Source organism: Sus scrofa, chromosome 6 (genome assembly GCF_054392235.1).
Source record: "Sus scrofa isolate SSC_HxYL_T2T_F1_AM1 chromosome 6, Sscrofa_HxYL_maternal_Yorkshire_Landrace_v2.0, whole genome shotgun sequence".
In the NCBI taxonomy this organism is placed as follows: Eukaryota; Metazoa; Chordata; class Mammalia; order Artiodactyla; family Suidae; genus Sus; species Sus scrofa.
The window spans coordinates 24,947,248-24,972,723 of NC_139388.1; the positions used below are offsets into that span (position 1 = coordinate 24,947,248).

The window sequence follows — 25,476 nt, forward strand, 5'->3', positions numbered from 1 at the left end:
TTCCTTAGGACTGCAATCCAAATTTTAAGAAACCTCTGTATGACAAGTGACAGGAAAAATAGCAAAAGCCTGTTTCCAGCATACTTCTTGATGGGCATTATCATTATTTCTTTTATCTACTGAAAGGTTTTATTTAGGCATATTTAAAAATAAACACTTTTCCACCTAGAGAGAAAGTTTTTTTTAAATAACTATGGTATTAAGCAGTCCTTACTAGGATAGTACTTCTGCTTTACTTCCACCCACCCTAATACTAAAACTTCCAGAAGATACAATGTAGCCTATTCAGATCAAAAAGGAGCTTTCTTTATATTGAGAGCTAGGAAAATCCAAATAACTAAAAGTAAAATGTCGAGTTCAGGCATGGATGACCTGGCTGGGGTGGGTGTGAGTGGCCAGGAGAAAATACAGTCAAATGCCTTTGAAATATATATAATACATGCAAAGGAAAAATAGAACACTTGAACTCTGCCTCTAGATGGAAAGCCTCCACACTGAGTGTGGGATAACTAGACCAATGGAAGCCTACTGACTTTGACAGTGTGATTATTTTTGAAGGCTGAATTTTTAGGTACAATTTCAACTTGTGCCATCTCCTAGCTACCTGACCCTGGATATGTGATTTAATCTGTGTTTTCAAATTAGTGATCTCTAAACTGAGAGTCACAACTGTCCTAAAATATGTGCTTGTTAAGAAGATTAGGAATGATGAGAGTGATAATGATGATCTCAGAGGCCATTATGAATCTTTCTTAAAACACTAGTAAGAAAGAGGAAATAATCATCAATAACATCACTGCCACTATGCCTGGTAGTATCTTCTGGCAAATACACGTACTCTTTTTTTTATTTTCGTTTTTTGTCTTTTTGCCTTTTCTAGGGCCGTTCCCGAGGCATATGGAGGTTCCCAGGCTAGGGGTCGAATTGGGGCTGTAGCCATCAGCCTACGCCAGAGCCACAGCCACGTCAGACCTGAGCTGCGTCTGCAACCTACACCACAGCTCACGGCAATGCTGGATCCTTAACCCATGGAGCAAGGCCAGGGATCGAACCCGCAACCTCATGGTTCCTAGTCAGATTCGTGAACCACTGCGCCACGACAGGAACTCATTTTATTTTTTTAAGCTCACGTATTTCTCTGGGTTTCTCCCAGTCCCATAACTATACATACCATCTTAGCTCCAGTGGCTACTTCCTATTTCATGTGACAGGAAGTAATGTGTCAGTGAACATTAAAAATCCCTGGAGAAGTGGGGAGTAGGCTTGTTTAGTCTTTGCCAGTTTTTGTAGTGTACATGCTCCCATCATAATCAATTGCAGGCTACCATGGGTTTAGTAATCATCTCAAAAATCCTTAAAAAGTCAACACTTGATTCCTATGAGCCAGTATGAGCTGACTCTACATACCGTTATTGTGGCTTTAAATTTTTAACCCTTGCTGGTCTTTTAGATTCCCCTTTCAGAAACCAAAGCCATTTCTAAAGCAGTGTCTGTGTGATGGCTCTTTCTGGTGATTGGGCTTTGCTCCTTGATAAAATGCATTTGCATCCGTTCTTTATTTTCAGTAGCACACATAACAGATTGGTTACCTAAAAAACACCATGAAATCAAAAGATTCAAAAAAATACCCACCTTCAATTTTATTTCTACTACCCCTTAATTATATAACTCTGGGCATCCAATGGTGAGCAAAAATAAAATCCTCGATGTCAATGAAGCTTATATTTTATAAGCAAAAAAAAAAAAAAAAAAACTCTAACAAAAACACACCAAAAATTATAAAAATTCAGCTGGATATGTACTTTGGAATAGATTTATATGGTCAAATAAGTCAGCAAGAGCCAAGACAGATGATGGGGAAGTGAGACTTGACCTGAAATCTGAAGAAAGCAAAGGAATTAACCAGGAAAAAAAGGAGGAGATGGAGAATTTCGGGCACAGGAAATGATGTAGGTAAATAGCAGAGAAGTGTAAATGCAACCTGGCGAGTGGCAAGGACTGTGGGATTTAAAGGAAGTAACAGTATCACTACATGCTTGACTGTGTTGTTTGTTTGAATTGGCCACACCACAGAATGCAAAGCAATTTGACACTTAAGTCTTGCCCTGGTGTACATAGTGACAAAATTGGAACTAGAATCCATTTTTTCTTTCTGATTTTCATTTAGTGTAATTTTTTATTAGAAACTCACCTACAATACTACTAACACAAAACATCAAGAGTAAATCAACCCCCCAAAGTATGAAGGTGATTCTTTCATAAAGATAAATAGTAATAACATTTTTTTCACTAAAATTTTAAAACAGAAAGTACTTGAGAAAAATGAATTTAATGAAATACAGCTAGAGTTTTGAAACACATATTAATGTCATATGTGACTATCCTTACTTCTGCCTTCCATTATGTTTCAATTTTCCCCAAATTAATGACTATAGGAAGGTATTCTTTCCATCCATCTCTGATTACATTTGTCATACTGTATTGTTTGTTACCTAATATAAAAAAAAAAACGCACTAAGATCTATGTTACTCTCTTATAGGTACTGTGATTATTAAAATGAGGAATAAAATCATGCAGCTCAATTGAGGACTATCCAGGGAAGCCAGGTTTTCTCCAAATCTATATTGTTATTTAGCTTTTCCCTGTGAAACCCTACTCATACTATACAAATGTACTTACACAAACACATTCACAGATGCAGATATACTTGCTCACCTAATGACAGAAACTAATATTAATGGAAAGTTGCCCATATGACAAATATGACTCTGAGCACTTAACAGGTACTATGTCTATTCTTTAAAAATCCCGTAAGGAATACAGAATCACCAACTCTTTTCAGAGAGGGGTGATAAAAAGCTGAAACAGGAAATAAAAGAAGCATTTGAGAAAGGAGGAAGAGACGGAAGACCAAAGTTCCCGAGGTGTGGAGCAAATCCTGAAATTTTACTACCATGATAGGGCAGGAAATGCTCAATCTGTTTGGGCAGTGAACAAAAAACAAGTATACTTAGAGATTAGCTGGCAAAAAGAACAGCCATTACAGAGGGATATTATTATTATTTTTTACCCTTTTTATAGATGAGCAAGATAATAAAGTAGTCTGGCCAAGGAAAATTAGGTATTCAATACACAAGAAAGTATCAAGTCTTAGCATTAAGTTTGTAAATTGAAGATCAAGCAAAAAATTGCAAATAGCACTGGTGGTAAATAGATCCTAGTTTGACAGGTCTCAGTAGAGATCTTCTCCTAGGACACATTATAATCAAAAAAATTACACGCAGTTTCTCTTGCTTGGGTTTTCTTGTTTACATTAACTACTGGGACTCTTCAGAGCTTAAATACTATAAGGAGACCAGAGTCTTGCTGACTATACTAACATAGTGTAAGCACAGCAACTTTTTAAGAAGCATAATAGTTTTAGCAAAGGTGCCCTGGGCATATTATCAAGATGCTATTAAAAGCATGCTGCTTTCATAGTTATTGATTCTCATATGTATCTAGCAAGGGATGAACATTCATACATATTTGTTCACTGGTATTATATCATAAGTATCTATGAATTATTCATAAGGCCAAACTCAGTCTCGAAAAATGGAAGGCTAATTCCCCTAAAATATGGCTATCCCTGGATCTATGGGAAGGACAAGATAATGAGACTAAATGTTTAGCAAACATTTGAGAAAATTTCATTATCTTCAGTTGACTCTTTGGAAACATCCTAAACATATTTCGATAAGGCTGTTGTACAAAGTAATTTTTGAAAATATTAAATTGCATCACAGATATGATGATAAATAAGTCCATTAATTTATTTATTCAAAATCATTTATTTCTCTTCCTTTGTACCACCCCTGGAGATGGCAGTTATCTCTTCTCTCAGCATATGGTTACATTAAAGCTTCTTTTGATATCTAAGATCATATAAGGGACAGAAAGTACATCCAGCATTAGTAAAATCAGTACGTTATAATTAGGCATAATAGCATGAGAGGGAAAATATCAAGGACGAGATTTTTAAACCCAGTGTTGATTATGAAAGCAATACAACGACAAAGAACAAGGGCCCAGGAGCTTCTAGAACTTGCTGGTAACAACAATAACAAGAAATGTGGCTAATGTTAAACATTTCTTACTAGACAAAACAAAGCATATAATTTCCTCCCAGACCAGTAAAATAATTTTAAGAAAAGCAGGTAAGGTGGCTATCAGTATCACAGAGAGCCAAGCAAAGAAAATTATAAACTTTGTTTTCTTAGAATCTAGCAGAACTCAGATGTTATAGACACGCAATATATAATGCTTTAAAAGTAAGGACAAGTGGAGTTCCTGTTGTGGCACAGCAGGAAGGAATCCAACTAGGAACCATGAGGTTGTGGGTTCGATCCCTGGCCTTGCTCAGTGGGTTAAGGATCTAGTGTTGCCATGAGCTATGGTGTAGGTCACAGACACAGCTCGGATATGATGTTGCTGTGGCTGTGGTGTAGGCTGGCAGCTATAGCTCTGATTCGACCCCTAGCCTGGGAACCTCCATATGCCGCAGGTGCAGGCCTAAAAAGCAAATTAATTAATTAATTAATTAAAAGTAAAGACAAGGAAGCATAACTCATTTGCTTACTGCCTATGGATTATAGTGATTGCAGTCAAATACTTACTTCATAGAAGTGAATTAAATATTGGAAACCATTAAAGAAATTATAAAATTAAAATTATGAAGATAGCTTATTGTCTAAGATAACATTACTGTCTAGCAAATGAAATTTGTTTACATAGCTTGTAAGTTGGTTTGATATTCAATGGCAATAGGAAGATAAACACTGAATAATAAAATGGATTCAGAGGTATGGTATTAATACTACTCTAATGACAATGCGTAACACTTGTAATTTAAGTAGCTTCTCTATGATAAAGGAGAAAAACATCTACTTACTAATAAAACATAAGATAAGCAGTAGCAAATAGTTTCAAATATGTGTATAGTAACTGAGGTATAATTAACTCACTAAGGCATTGGGAATTTGTATACATTTAACAGAATGGGTATTTGAGGACATTTTAAAGAATGGGTAAGATTTATCAACAGAGAGCATGAGAAAATAGGTATCCTTGTAATGAGTGATCAAACGGCAAACCAGATTTCTGATCAGATATGATTTTCATAACAGATCAGATTTTCATATGATCAGATAGGAAAATACAGGCTGTTTCATGGTAAGAGAAATAATTAAATTAACATGATATATTGATTTATTTATGGTGCATATAGGAATAATTGTGTCATGGCAGAGACTAATATCCATCTTTTAATTTTTGACTGTATAATTAAAGAACAACTTGGAGTTCCTCTTGTGGCACGGCAGAAACGAATCCAACTAGGAACCATGAGGTTGCAGATTCAATCCTGGGCTTCACTCAGTGGGTTAAGGATCTGGTGTTGCTGTGAGCTGTGATGTAGGTCGCAGATGCGGCTCGGATTCCACATTGCTGTGGCTCTGGCATAGGCTGGCAGCTATATCTCCAATTAGAGCCCTAGCCAGGGAATCTCCATATGCCACAGACATAAAACCAAAAAAAGACAAAAACAAACAAACAAACAAACAAACAAACCCCCAAAACAATAAATAAATAAAAACGAAAGAACAACTTTGTTGCTATGGGTGGTTTTATGCCCAGATAAAATCATCTCAATCTTGAACATTGCTGGCTGACTGGCTTGGCCAAGAAGATGTAATAGGAAGTTATTTAGTAGGACTCACACAAAAGTCTCTTTAACAGAAACCTAACTGGCAGGAGTTTTTTGCCCTTCTTTTTTCCTCTTCCTTCCTGCCTTGAACTCTACTTTGATGATTGATATTCTCAAAGCCATATTTCAGCATGAGAATAAGGGTCATATCTTAGGGTAAAAAGGAGCTTAAGACTGATCCCAGTGACACTGAGAACCCATAGTGTTAAGCCTACATTTGTGCTATTAGTTATGGGCGAAAAATGAATCAGTGTCTTAGTTCATTATTTTTTTTGTCTTTTTATGGCCACATCCATGGCATATGGAAGTTCCCAGGCTAGGGGTAGAATCAGAGTTGCAGCTGATGGCCTACACCACAGCCACAGAACGTGGGATCGAGCCACATCTGCAACCTACATACACCACGGCTTGTGGCAATGCCGGATCCTTATCCCACTGAGGGAGGCCAAGGATCGAACTTGGATCCTCATGGATGCTAGTCAGATTCTTTTGCGCTGAGCCACGATAGGAACTCCTCAATATTTTTTTTGGTTTAAGTCACAAAAGTTACCTTGAACATTTATCTTGTTGCTCATGAATTATATAGTTGCAATGATATGTTTAATTTCTGATACTTAATATTTGTAGCTGTTACTGCTAAAAACAATAAAAACAGGTGAGTTCAGGAGGATTCCACATTTTGGGGTATTCTCATTGTATGAGGAGGAAATTTCTTAAAAGATGTCTCCAACTATGTGGTATCATCAGAAACAGTATCATCAGAAAATTCAGGGAGCTTCATTTAGAGGTTGACATTCAAATATTTTTAGAGGAACAAAATTAGTCCATATTCATAGTCATTTCTATGGAAATCTATGGGAAAATTTGTTTGGAAATAATTCTAAATTTTTAATATGCAATAACTTTTTTAAAAAAACCTCATATTTAGGAAATATAAATATTACTGAAGGTATCATCAACTTTGAGATGTCCAAACATTTTTCTTGATATAGGACCAAACATCACGAAGCCTGATGAACAAAAAAGTCCCTAAGCATCAGCCAGAACCTCCCTCCTGTTCAAACTTGGCCCAATAGCTTGGGCCGAGGCTTCATTCTGATCAATATACCCATCCTATGCCTATTTTCAGCTCTTCCTTTCTGTTGCTCCAGAACTGCTACTCAGACTCCTAAAGTCTGGGCTTGCAACACAAAGGTTTTCCAAATGAATTGCTAAAATTATTAAAAATCTGTGTGAACATTTGTAGGGATTTGTTACAAGCCACCTATTCAAAGGAGAGACAAAGGGGAGCTTGCATTGAGGGAAATTAAACAGATGGTTAAAAACAAGCAATCTGACATTTTAGGACAATTCCAACATTTACATGAAGGAAAGAGAGGATGAGGCACTTTTTCTCCCCCTGATAGAACATTGCATTGTAGTTATCAAATAGCTTTTTAAGGCGATCAACCAGTTCAATCCCAACATTCTATTACTTAAAAGGCAGCCCAAATGTTATTTTCAAAAGTTATTTAACAAATGAGAAAACTGAGTCTCAAAGTTAAATAACTTGTTTAAATTAATGTAGGTAGCAAGTGCTTAATTTTCTTCCTAGAATTTATTACAACCAAGGAATTAATTTTCCAATACATATTTATCTCTCAGTAAAATATAAGCTCAATAAAGTCAGGCTTTTGCTGCTTGATTTATCTCTGTACCACCTGTAGCTAAAATAGTGATTGTTCTTTGGTGGGTCATAAAAATATAACACACACGTGTGTGTGTGTGTGTACGTGTGTACAAACACAATATCAGAAAAAAGAGTTCAACCTACATCTGTATGTTTTTCTCACTTTTTTTTTTTTTTTTTTAGAGCTGTACCTGCAGCATACAGAAGATTCAAATCAGAGGTACACCTCATTCTAAGCCACAGCCATGGCAAGAGAAATGCCAGATGTGAGCCACATTTGCAACCTATATGCAATGCCAGATCCTTAACCCACCGAGTAAGCCCAGGGATTGAACCCACATCCTCATGGATACTAGTCAGGTTCTTAACCTGCTGAGCCACAATGGGAACTCCTAGATCTGTGTGACTATAAAACTACTTTATTGATTTCACAGCATCATAGCTTATGAGTTCTTTTTGTTATCCTGATGCCATCATTGCAAGAATTAAAATACCTGAATCCTGTCATGCAATTCAGTTCTTTCCCATAACAAGAGCAAAATGGGAATCAGTTTCATTTTGTCTATAGATGCCCTAAGTGGATAATGTTCTAATTCAGACACCAATTTAAAAGACTGAGTAGAAACCCTGATTAGAAGCAAAGCCTAATTAGAACTTTCTTCCTCCTCTCAAGCTAAATAATTGAGAGTAATATCCTTAGATATAGATGAGGAAGAATAAGAAACAGGAGGAGGAGCAGAGGTGGGAAGTCTGGCTCACTTTAGAATAAAGCCTGATCACAGATACCTACTCAGTCATTTAAACTCTGGAAAAGAATTTGGCCAGGATGCTCTGCTAGTCCAGGATCTAAACGTGCTTACCCGGCAGATGAAACAAGAAGAAACTACATGAAAGGATGAAAGAGGAGCATGGGTTTTTATTTTTTTGAAACAAACATCCCACATATCACTATCTGGGGCCAAATTCACATTGTTTATGACCAATCTCATTACCGATATGTTTCAGAGAGGAAAAGGATGGAAGGGAAGGTTGCTAAAAGATTTGAACAGCTGATAGAGGCGAATCTACTTTGAGCAAAGAAGGGAACATTTTGGTCATCTTTCCCTGTCCTTTTCCCACATTGATTCTACAACCAAAAATCTATAGGTGAGGTGTTTCTTCTGGTTTACTGTTCGTAAGTGCGGGCAGAATAAATGGAAGAACTGATGCTGGAGACCAAAATGAAAGTTATCAGTATCTAAAATATGCATCAAACCCTACCAGCACTCCCATGTGCAATATTTTGCATGGCATGCCACAAACCAAGTTAAATTAACGGTGTTCATCCCTTCTAGAATCTCAAACAGTGGTACTGAAACATACTGATGGCAATATGAGAGGAAATTATAGAATTAAGCCAGTAATTTCACCCTTCGTTTAATCTGATGTTTACACAGTAAACATGCCTTTTCAACAATGAAAGGGATACACAGTTCATGTGTCTTGATTTTCTCCAGTCTTCATATTGGTTTACGGAACTGAAGGACTTGTTAACTGTTAGCAAGGCCTTTGGGGGTTTTCATAAAATGGAGAGTTGATGAAATTTTACCAAGAACATTTTTTACCAAGCCATCACTTCAACATGTACAGAGTATCAGACCAGAGAAGACAGAATGAGTTATCCATGTCCATGCATCTCAGTTAAAGGCAAAGATGCTCTGTAACATGGATGAACTGAATCCTAGACTTTTCATTTTTCTTCCTGAATGTACAGACAAATAAACTACATACAGTGTTTTTGAATGATCATATTTCATCCACGTGTTAGCCCATGCACACTGGTTTACTTCCTTGACTTTATACAAATGGCTACCACCAAAAACTGTAGACACTTAAAATGTAGTGCGAGAGCCAAATTAAAATTTATTCTAAGAATTTTGGCTGAGAATCCCTCTGGGCTGGTCCTGATCCAATGTATGACTCAAATATCTCTCAAATATGGCAAGAGATTTATAATTCAAAAGTAGCCTATGTCCCTTTCATCTATCTTCAAGCATTTTGTAATCTCTACACAGTAACTTCAGTTAAAATATGGAAAACAAATAGGAAAGAGAGGGAAAAAAGTTTCTAGATTTTATTTTTCAAAGGTACAGCTCTCAAGAAAACTAGGAACACCTGGCCATAGACAAAATGATTGGAAGAAAATAGATAAAAGGAAAAACAAACAAAAAGATAATGAGCAAGTCTCTCCTCATGCCCATTCCACTCCTTACCTGAATTGTGGTGGAAAACAACATTTTTCAGCTCAGGTAGTATGGAGAAGCAGGTTAGGTTAGAGCAGAGCCATCAATAAGTTCCTCATGGAGATAAAAAAAAAAAAAAAAAAAAAAAAAAAAAATCCCCTTTCCGGCTCCCAGAGTCTTGATACGAGAGTTAAGACATCAGGGAGAGAAAGCCTGCTTGGCCGGGCTATACCAATTAAAATTACCCAGGTGGAAATGCTTGCTTCACAAGGCCCAGAATCAAAACAGGTATCTTAGGGCCTCAAGAGAATAAACTTAGGTGTAAAGAAAGTATTCAAAACAGAAAGAAAGTATATTCTGGCATATCTAAATGAGAATCTACACGCACAAACTGGAGAATAAGAACCTTCCCAACCCTCAATTTAAATTATGTCCAGCCATCCAGAAATGAAACTCAGACATCCAACCAAAAAAAAATCTGAGATTATGTTAATGACACGATGGTGTTATAATGAAGATTTACAATGGAAATAACCATGATTTAATTCATAGAGAAACAAAATATATATATACATAAGTTCATGAAATGGTATTTGTACCTGACGCAGAAGCAAATCTTTCAAGATCCAACTCTCTTTGACAAATTTGTCATTTCTCTAGATGAATTCTGCAACAAAAACGTATGTCAATCATCCACCTTGAAATAATATCTCTTGCATGTCCTACAAGTAAACTGTTTTGCTGTCAGACATACTGACACTGATAATGAGGATGCTGCTGTCTGACTATATCCATGCACTTTAGGGTCTGTTATAAAAGTATATACAATTTATAGTCTGAAGAGAAAAAAGCACATATACCAACATTTCTATTTTCCTTCTCTGCCAAATGTTTAGCTCAGTGTCATCCCACCTTCTTATGAGCTGAGTAGACCTGCTTTTACTGAGCACATAGAGTTTTCTAAGCTTCTCAAGCTCCCACCTGACCCCAGATGCCCCACATCTGTCAACATCGCTTCTTCTTGAAAAGAATGACAGAAAGGAGAAGTCTATGAATCAGAACATTCCTTGTATCAGTAAACATTGTGTGTGCAGTCATGTGTTTCTCAGAAAGGCTGACAGATATGAACTCCAAATAGAAAATGCAGGAAAAGAAAGAGAGTAAGAAGCCATCACTAAATTTTTTGGTAGCGTCAACAAGCTGGAGGGCAGAATACATTATTTTTGACTCCTCCTTTGAAGCAAGATTATCCACTTTTACATAATCTGAAGATACTCTTTTAGGGAATGCGGTGTACTCTGCAATTCTATTTGTGTTTCTTATTGAAGTTGAATTACAATACTGTGTTACTTGCAGGTGTACAGCAAAATTATTCAGTTATACATATTTTTTCAGATTATTTTCCATTACAGGCTATCATAAGATACTGAATATAATTCCCTGTGCCATCCAGCAAATCCTTGTTGCTCTGTTTGTATTTTTATGGTTGAATTAAAAAAAAAATGGGGGGGCCACGCCTGCAGGAGTGAAGTTCCCAGGCAAGGGACTGAATCCTTGCCACAGCAGTGACTCAAGCCACTGCGGTGACAACACTGGATCCTTCACCTGCTGGAGAACGCCCTAATTTTTCTTTTAATGTTGATTTACTAATTAAACAGCAAACTCTATAAACAAACAATGACTGTACCTATTTTCTCTGTTTTATAATAACAGAAATTATAAGTCTATATGACATATAGTAAATAATAAATTAGTAATTTTGAATGGATTTTTAAAATTATTTGTTTCCTAAGTTAATATTCTTTAATTGAATCAGCCATTCAGAAAATGATCAATTAAGGATCAATATCATAATATATATTTGACAGAGAGGCACGGTATCTGATATTGTTAGAATGGAGGCAAAAAGCCAAAAATCCTTCAATGTCCATAGCCAAAGGCAATACTTTATTTCTGCAATATGGAACATTATCTATACTAATATTATGGAGTTTATAAACATTGACCAATATTACTTTTATTTACATGTAGTTCAGCTCTCCTATTAGGAACTTTCATTCTTGTGGTAACAGCCTAAAAAAAGTCACATGATTCACCAAAAAATATATAGAATCTATAGTTTTATGATCCTGTAACAGTGACAGACCCTGTTACTTTCCTTAATTTGAAATTTAGGGTGTTTTACCATAACACTGATCCTCATTTTTCTTTATTAATAATAAAAGGACACCAAAAGCAGCAACACTGCACCGACCACACAGCATAAAGTAAAAATTGTAGATCTGTACACAATAGGCGTTCAACAGATACTACCTCCAGTCTTCTTCTGTTGGCATTTTCAAAATCTTCTCTTGGGAGTTTTGCTTCCTATATGGCAGAATAAATTCCCAGAGAGATAAACTCCCTACAGATAACAACTGTAATTCTGGATAATTTTTTTAAATCCATATTTTAAAATGTATTATCTTTTGGAAAGAGTAGAGAATCCCAGAAAGGAGACAAACTAACAGAGAACAGGACTCCAGATTCTGTGTGTAAACTCTGCCCAGTCACTCCTTGGCTCTTGAACCATGTTCTGATATTTTGAAAAGATCAATCCAATGAAAATAACCCTATACCAATCAAGAGTGATGAAGTTACCCCTACAGATTTCTTAAAATTAAAATATTAACAAGATCAGAGTTTCCTAGTGGCCGACAGTTAAGGATTCAGCAGTTCTCACTGCTGTGGCTCAGGTCTGAATTCAGCCCCAGAGATTTCTGCGTGTCACAGGTGTGACCAAAAAAAAATTAGTAAGACAATATTTAAATAAAATTATGTCACATTTGACAACTGAGATGAAGCAGACAAATTCTTTTAGAAATTCAACATATAAAACTGATACAAGATGAAACAGAAAATCTAAATAGCCTTATTGTACTGAAGAAATTAATTTTGCTGTAAAAAATATTACCCAAGAGAATGCTAGCCTTGGACACTTTTATTGGTGAATTCCATCAAACATATAAGGATAAATAATCCCAGTATTATACATAAACATTCAGAATATAGAGAAGAACCTTCTAAATTCATTTGATAAAGCCAGCATAATACTGATATCTAAAACTTAACATAAACATTCTTATAAAGAGACTAATATTATTCAAGAACACATGTAAAAATCTTTTAAGAAAATACTAGTTAACTAAATTTAATGATATATTAAGAGAATAGCATATTAGGATTAAACAGAATTTGTCCCAGAAAAGCAAAGTTGGAATAATAGTTGAAAATCAATTAAAATAATTAAACATACTAACAGAATAACCAGAGAATCATGACAACAGCGCAGAAAAAGCCTTTGACATGTAACATATGACACCCACTGAAAATACGAACTTCCAGAAATAGACGGAACTTACTCTATTGGATAGACGTATACAAAAAATTTCAAAGCTAACATCAGAGTTAACATTAAATGTTTTTCAATAATATTGGAAACAAGAGAAAAAGATCTAATTTCCTAATCTTCATTCAATAATTTTCTGGAATTCTAAGTCCTTTCAGTAAGTCAACAAAAAGAAACATCACAAAGATAGGAAAGGAAACTACTTTTATTTGTAAATGGCATGACTGTTTACATGGAATATACCAAGAACTCCATAAAACTACTAAAATTAATAAGTGAATTTAGCTATTTCAAATGATTTAAGATTAATGAATTGAAAGAGTCCATATTAAGACATCAATTTTCTCCAAATTGTAGAGTCAATAGAATTTTGTTTTTATCAAAGTTGTCATGGTAACCCTTTAGAGAAAGAAATCTTTTTCCAGCAAACTCTGAAGAGAAGAACTGGATATTCACGTGGAATAAAAAGTAACCATCCTGGCCTTTACTTCACCCGGGACACTCTCAAAATTAACAAAAAATTGATCATAGACCTAGATATAAAAGATAACATTATAAACTTTCTAAAAGAATACACTGAAGAAAAGCTTTATAAATGCAGAATCGGTAATTTTTTTAAAAACATGGGCTATATTAAGTACAATTTGGAATTAAAATAAAAAATTTTTGATTATCTCTCTTCAACAGACACCATTAAAAAAGATTAAAGGGCAAGTAACAAAGAACTATTTTTAAAACATTTCTGACAGAGGTCTCTTATCCAGAGTTAATCAAAACACAATCTTAGGCAAATGATTTAAATAGATGAAAAGGTTTGGGATGTGCTATTCCAAAACATGGCACTTTAGCATACTGAATATTTTAGGCTGAAGGAATCTGAGAAACTGTGTGTACAGGATTTCTGACCTTCCTCTGAAGGTCACAAACACTCATGTGAAATACACCCTCCCTGTACCCAGTGGAAAGGAACATCCTTATCTCCAAGACACCTAGAGGAATGCGAACAGGACTTGCTGCTTCCTCCACTTCACTACACTTAGCTCATACCCTTTCCATCCTATTGCCTTTTTCCAGGATCCTCTACTCTTCAGCAAACTTAGCACTGAAACAGTCAGGTTTAACGGCTTCTCTTGAGTTTTCATCTCCTTATGAAGGCTCCAGTGTCATGTAAAACTAATATTAAATAAAGGCACACGCTTTGCTTTTCTTTTGTTAAACTGTCACATTACATGAGCCCCCCACCAAGAATTTAGAGGGTAGAGGAAATAGATAATTTCCTTCCATAAAGACACTCCACAAATGATAAATGATTGGACAATAAGGACAAAACAAGATGTTTCGCATCATTAAGCATCAGGAAAATACAAATTAAAACCAAAGTGGTATGCCACCATATTGAAAGGGCTAAAGCTAAAAGGACTGATGGTACCAAGTGTTGGCAAGAATACTGAAAAGAGCTCTCCTTAAGGTTTGGCAGAAATACAAAATGGTAAAATCACATTTTAAAACTCTTTTGAAGTCACTTTAAAGAGTTAAGCATACAGTCCCAATATGACCCATATTTACCAAAGAGAAATGAAAACGTACTTCCATACAAAGTCTTGTACATGATGCTCATAGAAGCTTTGTCTTTAAAACCAAAACGCTCAACACCACAAAGGTCATTCAATTAATGGACAGACTAACATATGATCTGTTCTCTCAGAAACAACAATAATAAAGGAAAGAAAGAAAGAAAGAAGAGGAAAGGAAAAGAGAGAGAGAAGAAAGGAGACAAAAAATTGAGTGCATCTTAGAAACATGTGCAGTGAGAAGAATGATATACAAGAGTGCAGGTCTTATGCAAATATAAAGTTATGTATAATGACTAAAAGTTTGGGGGATGGAGAGACTATAAAGTGACACAAAGAAACTTTTGGGGGTGATGCAAGTGCTCTGTACCATGATTGTGGCAGTGGTTCGATTCGTTGAAATTACAACTGCAACAATTCACTGGACGATTTACATGGATTCAATTTATATATGTGTATTTTTCCACAACAAAACTGAATAAGGAAAAAAAAAAAAAAATCCCATGAGCAAATACGGAGTTTTGGGCACAGAATCTTACTGAATTATTCACATTTCTTCTCCAGGGAGCCCCCTGGTGGCTCAGCAGGTTAAGAATTTGGCATTGTCACTGTTGTGGCTCTGGTTACTCCCATGGCTCAGGTTTGATCCTTGGACCAGGAAAATCAGCATGCCATGGGTGTAGTCAAAAAAGTTTCCTTTCCAATGGAATCCCACTTGTACTATTCCGACTGAAAGAATGTATACAAAAATACAAAATGAATGATCAGCACAGGTAATAGAGCTTCTGACATGTAAATTCTGGACCCATTTTCAAAGTAAGGAAGAATAAGGCCAACACCCAGAAAGAAAGGAGAGAGGGAGAAAGAGAATGATAGAGAAAACAGAAATTGTGATTAAAAATCCATTCAGGGAGCTCCCTTCACGGCTCAGTGGCTAATGAACCCAATTAGGAACCATGAGGATGCATGTTCGATTCCTGACCTCACAAAGTGGGTTAAGGATCCCGTGTTGTCATGAGCTGTGATGTAGGTCGCGGATGTGGCTCAGATCCTGCGTTGCTGGTTGCTGTGGCTGTGGTGTAGGCCGGCAGCTAGAGCTCCAATTAGACCCCTGGCCTGGGAATCTCGATATGCAGCGAGTGCAGCCCCCCCCCCAAAACAAAAACAAAAACAAAAACTGTTGAAATTCCAAGTCTCATTGTTTCTGCCTTCAAACTGTTTCCACCTCTACTGGCAATGTGATTGAGTCTAAAATAACTGAGCTACTTTAAGTTGAACTTTTTGCACGATCATCCACCCCATAGCTAATCCTTTGTATAAACACAAGTGTCAATTTTCTGTAATTTCTTTAAAAATCTTAATGTATCACTTGATATTTGCAATAAATGGTGCTTAATCGATTGAACTTCCATACAGGAAAAATCTATCTAGCCTTCACACTTCGCCATCCTAAAAAATAAATTCCTGATGAATGACATTATCTAAATATGGAAGAAAAACCAGTAAAAGCTTCTAGAGGAAAACATAGAAGAACATATTTACGACTCTCTCTCTCTCTCTCTATATATATATACACACATAGTCACCATAAGAGACATACTAAAAAATATTTATAGTAACACAATTCATAGTAAACAAGAATGGTAAACACACAGGGGGTGATAACGATCAGGCTCTTGGTCTGCATCTGCTAAAGTTCTCAAGCTGGATACTTACGATGCATGCGATTTTCCCCATATAAAACATAGTTCAATAAAAAGACAAAATACTAGGCATACAGGAACCAGTCAATAAATACTAGGTATCATTATTACTGTTATAATTATCTGTCTTCATCACAGACGATGGTCTGAAAATTTTGTAGTAGTCTGCACTACTTAATTTGTTTTCACATCTTAAAAATCATCACGTTTAACATTTCTCTTCACTTTCTTACTGGGCATTCCTTAAGGCAGGAGTTACGACATATTCTGTTTTGTTTTTGTTTTGTTTTTTAATATCACCCTAAAGAGTATAATGGAAAGAATCCATGTGTTGCATTTGTGCACATGCGCGCACACACGGAATGAGAAAAGAGTCCCTCCCATTCCCCTGAATTCTGAAGGCAGGTAGGGAATTTTAAGAGACATGGGGTAGGAATGATCATCACCCTCTTCTGCAGGGCTCTGACATTTACGTGGCACTAATACAACCATAAAAAATAACCCAGCCATTACTGAATCGTTACTGGGTTTTTTTGTTTTGTTTTGTTTTTTTATTGTTCATTGGTTGAAATTTGCACCATGTGCAGTTAAGAGACTGAGGTGTACATTTTATTTCCAGAAGTAAATGGAAGCACCTAGAGAAGTTGCAATGATTACTGAATATTTTAAAAGTGCCCATGTGTAAGCACTTACGTTCCCCCGATTCTCCTGTTACATGATTTAGCCTTGTTTCTTTCCTTTTTAAAAACGTCCACAAGAGCGGAGGAGTATTTCTGAGCTGAGTGTGTAAGACAGAATATAGCATACAGAGGCAATTTCAAGCACTGCAAAAGGTATTTTTAACTCTTATTTATTATTAATAGTGATGATAAAAATAACTACAGTTTATTTATCACCGAACCTATAACCACTCTTGTGGGTAGCGATGTCTACTAAGCATATTCTTCTTCAGGTATATTGTTCATTTCTACATATGCAGAAATGGACATCCAAGGTAACACAAAACTTACTCAAGGTCACATGGTAAGTAAGTGGCAGAAGTGATGTTTAAATTCTAACTCTATGGACTTGCTGTTCATTTCCAAGCAAAAAAAAAACTAATTGCAGAATATCTTCCAAATAATTTCTTTTCTTTGTTCCATGGGCTCTTCATCTCTGTCTCTCTCTCTCTCCCTCCCTCCCCTCTCCTTTTTCTTCTCTCTCTTCCTTGCTTCCTCATCTAAGGCATTATTCCATGCTGGTGATCAAAGAGTTTATATTGTGGATAACATGGGTTTTTCATGAGCTGTCAAGAAGAAAGAGTCTAAGTTGAGGAACAATAAAGAGCAGAGCACAGAGATGAATGTGAATGACAATAGTGAATAAATCAAAATGGGGGACAATTAATGAATATTAAGAAGAGAGAACAATCCAATTTGGCCTGAGTATAAAATTGATTAGAGTTAATGGATGGAGAAGGGGACATTTTGAAACCATCCCATCACTAACCTTGGCCTGAAGGCCTGATAAGTCTCAAGGTTATGGTTATATCCTTATAGGTACCCATGGAGGTAAGAACGGTGAATGGAGTAGAACATTTATTTGATAACTGACATCCTTGTGAGAAAAGGGAACCAGTAAAGGAGTTTGCTTTATAGTTATACTCTGCACATTTCCCTCCTTGTAAGTTCCAACATCATGGACTCCTCCCACCTGCCATTTAGTCAAATCCCGACTTTTGGGGGAGGTGGATCATGAAAGGGCATGTTTACAGGAAGGATCCTGCAGTAATGAGAATAATGCATTCAAAAGAACGGCAACAGTTTTCACCAGCTGCTGTGTAGGTATGGAATTTCATATATATATACCTGGAGAACAGAAACTAATTAGTGAAAATGTCCAGAGACCTTTCTGAGGGCTATATGCATAAATCTTGGGTGCTTCTTTTGAAAGTGGAAAAAAAAAAAAAACTTCAATTAATGTTGTTATTTATTTTCAATCAATTGATCATCAATCAATTGCATTAAAGGACATGTGAAATCTCATACTTAAAGTCTCTTAATATGAATTTGTTAAGAGTTCGATCCATGTGGAGTCTGAACATTATTAGGGTTACATCAACGTCTTTGTAATTTTTTATTCTTTCTTCCAGCCCTCCTTCCTTCTTTCCTTCCTTTCTTCATTCCCTCCCTCCTTCCTTCCTTCCTGTTTTTTGTTTTGTTTTGTTTTGTTTTGTTTTGTCTTTTTGCCATTTCTTGGGCCGCTCCCGCGGCATATGGAGGTTCCCAGGCTAGGGGTCGAATCGGAGCTGTAGCCACCGGCCTACGCCAGAGCCACAGCAACGCAGGATCCGAGCCGCGTCTGCAACCTACACCACAGCTCACGGCAATGCCGGATTGTTAACCCACTGAGCGAGGGCAGGGATCGAACCCTCAAACTCATGGTTCCTAGTCGGATTCGCTAACCACTGCGCCACGACGGGAACTCCCCTGTTTTTGTTTTTAATGTCTTGACAGTGACTCTAGGAATGAGAGCAGGAAGATGATATGGTAAACAACTCGGGACAACATCAGTGACTCTGGCTTCAAGTTTCAAATACACTGCCCCATTGTTTGTACAATATATTGAAATTCAGAATATCTCAGTTTTCTTTATTAATGAAAGTAGGTGATTTCTTGCCATCTTTCTGTCATTGTGCATTACCTTAATCCTCAACAAAATTCTCTGAGGTGCATACTGTTATTTCTACCATCTTACGGAAGAGAACACTGAACCAGAGTGAACCACAGTCATATTATCCCAACGTGGCAAATCAGAATGTTAAACAAGGTCACTGTCTTAAATTGTCTCTTCCAATCAGAAAGTCAGGATAATGTAAGGATAAAGAGTTAGTTGCCTTTGGTATCACACAAACGTTAGTATCACCAAGTTTCTAACGTACTGAGTGTACACTTTTTAAAATAGGCCACACTGATTCTTTCCAACCCATCAAAAGGTATAGCTAAGGAAAATATTCTATGATTTGTCAGCCACTGTGATAAATAAAAATATAAAATTCCAAATATCCACCAGTGCTTTACAGTTTACCAGAGCTGATATAAGTAGTTGGAGAAAAAGACTAAACAATTCTGTGGTTATTGAATTGTCTTCTCGACCCTGCTCAGACAAAAATTATCACTTTCCATTCAAATAACGGTGCACTTGCAAAGCTTTGTGTCTTCATAGACAAGATAGGCTGAAGGCTTCACTGGCTGAACACCAAGCTACATGCTGTCTTCTCTGATTATGAACGTTTTTAACACTAGCCATTTCAAAAGAAATCTGCACAGTGGCTAAGAAAATGCCCGTTGGGAAGCCAGAGGCAAAAAGCAACTCTTCTTAAATGAGAAAATATGTGACAAATACACTGCTTAAAATTATAAATTAAAATGCCTTTGGCAAGTCTGGAAGTAAAGTAGCAAAACCATATTTTTAACGCTAAGTGTACAATTTATTTGGCACTAGAAGTATTAAATGTGAGCAAAGAAGATGAAAATGAAAATTTGCTGGGAACAAACAATGCATAAGAAGGTAAAATGAGTTAGTGTTTATTGATGCTTACCAGGTCCTGTTTATTTATGTTTTTTCTAATGTTATCTTCACAACATCCTTATGAAGAAAGTAGCTATATCATATGCATTTTACAGAGGCGGGAAATTAAAGGATATAGAGGATCATTAATTTAAACAGGAATCAAATCTAGGTGGTCTCACACTGGAGTGTATGCAACTATGCACTACTCTATAACCCCTCTCAGATACAGGACTCAAGAATCACTGCTTCACTTAATATTCCTAATAATTTATGAAATATATCTGATCAATATTAGCTATAAGGAAGAAACATTTCAGAGGAATGGGCTTTCCCAAATGACAAACCTAGTAACAGGTGAGATAAAGACTAGTGTCCCAGGAAGTTTTTTTTTTTCCCCTACTGATTATTCCGAATTACAACTTTCTGTGTTGTTAGGAAATAATTATTCCTCTCGGAAATTATGAGGACCTATACTTAGTCATTCATGGATGGGTGGAAAGTAAGATGTTTAGGTTAATGAGGAATTTAGTTTGTCATAGTTTCCAAATACCTTAAAAATTTCAACGCCTTCCTTACCCAAGGAACTTTGTACTGCATTTGCATTCTCTTTCAAAGAAACCACTCAGGTGATTAGTGCTTTGTCCCCAAATGACACGTTGCAAATGAGGCATTTTCCTTGAAAATGTTTTCAACTTGGGGAAGTAATTTATCCAAGCAGGGAACCCTCCTCATTGACCCCAACACCTGGAAACTAGGGAACTTTCATCATCAAACTATACTTTCTTGCATTTCAAAGAAATACCACAAAGAAAATTAGCATTGCAAGATTTGGTACATTGCAAGATGTAGTACTGAGGGAAAAATGTCATTATTCTAAAGCTTTAGTATCTGGCAAAGTGAATAATCACAGGTGACTCAGTGCCTCCAGCACTTACATCCCCTGGACTACTGATGTTGAATTTAAAATTGTGTCCCTATTATTTACTGAATCTTAACTTTAATGAAAATGTTTGACAGTAAAGTGATGGGCACTGATGATGAAACCAGTGCATTCTGCCACATGGCTAACTCAATATCACATTTGTAATAAATCTGTGACCTGCAAAACCCTTTTCATGGTGATGATGATGGTTTTAAGTATGAACATCACCTTGAAACACCAGGCAGACAATTCTCTCTCTCTAGAAAATGAGCTTTCTGTGTATAACCTCCCAACAAATGAAAACCACAAAAAAAAAAAAAAATCATCTTCATTATGAAGTTTAAGTTCTTTCTTTACGCTTTGGAATACTTAAAATTCTAGTAGATATTGCTAAATTACTGCTGAAGTTTCTGTCTGATGAAACTAGCACTGGTATAGTTCTTGATGTTGGAGTGTGAGCAAGACAGACACCATTCCCAGCCATCCTGGAACCCCCAGACAACTGGTTCTAGTATTTTCTTCCTCCAGAAGAAATTTGCTAAATTGATACTCGTGTCAAACTCTTTTACTCTAAAACTAATCAGAGGAGGTGATTCTTCCCCAAACTGACCTCCACAAGAAATGTGCTATTTCTATTTACTGACACATCCTTCTCATTTCAACAACAGTTTCTAACTATTCTTTTTTTTTTTTTTTTTTTTTTGGCTAATGTCCAAATCAGTCTAATCTCATCAAAGAAACTTGACCCAGAAAACCTAGGCACTTTATAAGTTCAAAAATCATTGCTGTTTATCTGAATGTGACATGACTACCCTCCTGTGCCCAGATGCTATAACAAGAATGCTAAAGGTGGTTTGACATCCGCAGACCTGTGAAGAAAGCAGTATTGATGATACTTGTTGAAGACTGTAAGACGACTAAGCATGGCCATCACAAGAGGTAGTGGCAGGAACCACAGCGATAGGATCCTGAGGTACAGAAAAAAGACCAAGGTCAAATACAGCATGAGCAACTGGTAACTCAAGCCAAAAAGCAGGAGTGGAGGTCAGCAGATAGAACATTACTAAGAAGAAACATTAGGCCTAAGGAGGAATTCTGGCTAAACCAACCTAACAGGATGCTGAAGGCAGGCGAGGATGATGAGATATCACCTGGGGGACTGTGGAACATGAGAAATCCTATAAGATACAGAGGGTGATCAGATAGTGAGAATGGGGAATTCTTTTTTTTAGAGGACGACTTTTATTTTTTCTATTATAGTTGGTTTACCGTGTTCTGTCAGTTTTCTACTGTATAGCAGTGACCCGGTCACATACATATATTCTTTTTCTCACATTATCCTCCATTACGCTTCATCACAAGTGACTAAACATAGTTCCCAGTGCTATACAACAGGATCTCATTGCTTATCCATTCCAAGGGCAATAGTTTGCATCTATTAACTCCAGATTTCCAGTCCATCCCACTCCACTCCCTCCCCTTCCCCCTTGGCAACCACAAGACTGAGAAATTCCGATTAGACTGACTTAGCAGGATTCTTGCTACAACTGGACAATGCACAGACAACAAAGAAGTCCAAAAGTCCAGGACTAGCTGAAAAAGTGTTCAGAGGATTCTGAATAGATCTTGGTCATGGAAATAATCTTTGTCAAGACATAATACATTTCTTCCCAATATTTTCACAGATTTAAAATATTGAAAAGTTGTGATTTTCTAAGAAATGATCTTGAATTCTTAATGACTATACTACAAAGACTGATAGTTTTTTAATATTTAATTTTTTAAAGTTTCTTTAAAGCTGATTTTTGTTTCTGTTGGTGTTGTATTTCATTTATGACACTCTTATTTATATTTTATTTATTTAATTATTTTGGCCGTGTCTGCAGCATGTGGAAATTCCTAGGCCAAGGATCAGACCCGCGCCATAGCAGACCCAAGGCGCTGCAGCGACCATGCTGGATCCTTAGCCTGCTGTGCCATAAGAACACTTCTCTTATTTATATTCAAAAATGTGTATTTTTCAATTCAATGACATGGATAAAGACCTTTAAAATACCAGCAGACATGGAGGGTGGCCTAATTTCTCTCAATCTCAAAAAAATGAGCTCCGGGTGCACCTGATCTGAACCTGTCCATTCCTGTCCTCATCTTTGGAACTGATGTGGCAGGTGTGGTTTTTCCAAGTTACCAACATCATCAAGCACAGCCATTTGCAGTGACTTATTTAATTCACCATTTTGGTAAATGTACTCAGCTTGCTTTTTAAAACTGCTGCAAGAGCCCGAGCCTTAGACACAGGTATGGACATAGCCTGAGAGTTTCCTAAGGTTGAAGATGAGGAGGGTCTGAGAATGATTCCAGCTGAAAGAAGGGTTTTGTTAAGAAAAATGACCCACAGAGATTTCTAACTAGTACAGCTATCTCCACTTCAGTGATACACAGCTTTTAGTAAAACAAACTATCAAAAAAGACTTGCATCATATACAAATGTCTTTGAATTTCCTTGAATTTAAATCTGCCCACTAGTCCCTTATTTGGGTCTTTAGTGTGTATTATTTATTTGTGTCCTCCAAATTAGAGAAAGTTACGGCTGAACATGACCTCTATCTCTCAGAAGTAGGAGAGAATGAGAGCAATATGGGGGAAGGGGAGTAAGAAAAAATAAAAGTAAACAACAAGAGAAAATTTTCAGAGAATTAAGAGGGAAAGATGTTATTAAAATCTAAACAGAGATGCCTCCCTTATACTATGAGACTCTTAATTCTAGATAGGATTTCCTGGAGGGGGCAGACTCAGTGAATGAAAGCAATGGTAAGTACCCCCATATCTCTATATGTGTGTACAAATACACTGTAAAGTATGAAACATGTACATATAAACCACACACGCTTACATATACATCAGGACATACAGCTTGGATCAAGAATTTTTTCCTTAATTTCATTATAATTTTATAAATATGCATATTGAAAGTAGAGAAGAATGGGCATGAACTACTTTATTACTCAGCTCCCATTTTATAAACACATACTAAGTGCAGAGTGCTAAGGGACAGTGTCCACTTTTACTAGCAACGAAAAGAGATTGAAGAGCTGAAATCTGTACTTGAGTCAAAAATATGTTCAAAAGATCTCCCACAGCATCCGTGCAAGTCTTAGCATAAATGCTGACTGCATCTCCAAGTGCTGTCGATTTTTACCTTAAAAATAGATTTGAATTCATTTACCACAGGGCACAGAGGAAAGGAGAACGAATCAAGAGGATCTCAAAGTGAAGATGCTTAGACGCAAGAGACAGAAGACATGCAGGAGGTGAAATGTAATTTTGAGGGGAAAAAATCATAAGATAAGATTGGATTTTTTGGTATAATTTTTCCACAAATGCAATTTGTAACAAGTTATATTGTCTGTAAAAGAATCCCTACTGCACTTCTAATGTGCTTTTTTAGTATCTAAAACATAAAAGCACATCAGAATACATCATGTGCAAACCATGGCATTAAACAGATTAGAAAAACTAAATGTCATACAGTAACATGGTCGGTTCTCGTGCAGTTAATTTAGTAGAAAGGCAGAGAGGCGCTGCAGGGAACGCTTTCTCTAGTTATGCACCCTGCAGCTAAAATACCTTGTATACCTTTTTTTGAAGGAACAATAACTTTGCCGAAGTGATAAATTTAAAGCTTATGTGGTTTTAGGATGGCACCTCAGCTAAATTATTCCTGAATTGGGGTGTGCATTCAGAGACACAGACATTACAATGGGTAAGCAAGGTCCCCATCCTCCTCTGTCTCCCAAAGTCCTTCAGCCCATCTTTGTTACATTCACTGGGTGTCGTCTATGAAACAAATACCTTGAATATAACTACCTTTCTGTCATTGACCTACCACTCTGCTCAGTTTATCTTTTTAAGGTTCTTGGTTTTTACCAAGCTTTGTGGTCAATGTACCACATAAAAAATGAGCATTTTTTTTTCTACCTTCACTTAAAAAATATATAATACATTGAGGCTTGACATTATCTGGCCTCTAGTTCAGGAAAGTTAAATTGAGCATCATGTGTTCCCCAGTGGTCTTAAAGCAAAGTCCATCACTCCTGCTAATTAGAGCTTTTCGCATGGGTTCTGACTGAAATTGCCTTGGTTGCCTGCTGCACCTCTCACCTGATTCTAATTAGTCCCCTTGGAACATTAACCCACCTCCTTCTTCCCATTGCCATTCCCACCTCATGATAAATCTCATTAGAAAAACTGATAAGTGGGCCCCTAATATCTGCTAGGTACAATGAACAATTGTGAGCTCATCACTAAGCAGTTTGCTAATGATAAAGGATGGCCTTCTGATGGCAAGCATTACAGGGTATCATTGCCTAATGCCCTTTCATGTGGGTAATTAAGCACATCAACGGTAGAGATAATTTTTTCACAGTGGGGGTTAAGGAGAAACTGGAACAAAAAATATACCTTGCCCTGGCCTAGCTGACATCTCCATAAACCACTGACACAGACTTAATGATGGTGCTTTATAAATGGGTGACCAAGCACTAAGTACTCTACTGGCCTCCTGAGTTCAGAACAAAATAAAGGCACTTACGAACATTTTTAAACTCGAGCAATGATAGGTAGGGTAACAGAATAATGACTCCCTCCCGAAGATGTCCGCACTCTTCTCTGGAACACGTGATGATGCTACCTTACATGGCCAGAG

At 36.6% G+C, this 25,476-nt stretch overlaps 1 protein-coding gene across 16 annotated transcripts in view; it reads right to left on the bottom strand.

Annotated features, from left to right (window-relative positions):
* CDH8 (cadherin 8) overlaps positions 1 to 25,476 on the bottom strand; it is a 1,221,794-nt gene that overhangs the window by 638,517 nt on the left and 557,801 nt on the right. For 7 of the 16 annotated variants that reach the window (XM_084959949.1, XM_021093977.2, XM_084959959.1 and 4 more), the window contains one exon: positions 10,235 to 10,302. The exons of the other annotated variants lie outside the window; for them this stretch is intronic. The gene's annotated coding sequence lies outside the window, so the exon portion shown is untranslated. The remainder of the gene's footprint in view (positions 1 to 10,234; positions 10,303 to 25,476) is intronic. 16 annotated transcript variants of the gene reach the window in all.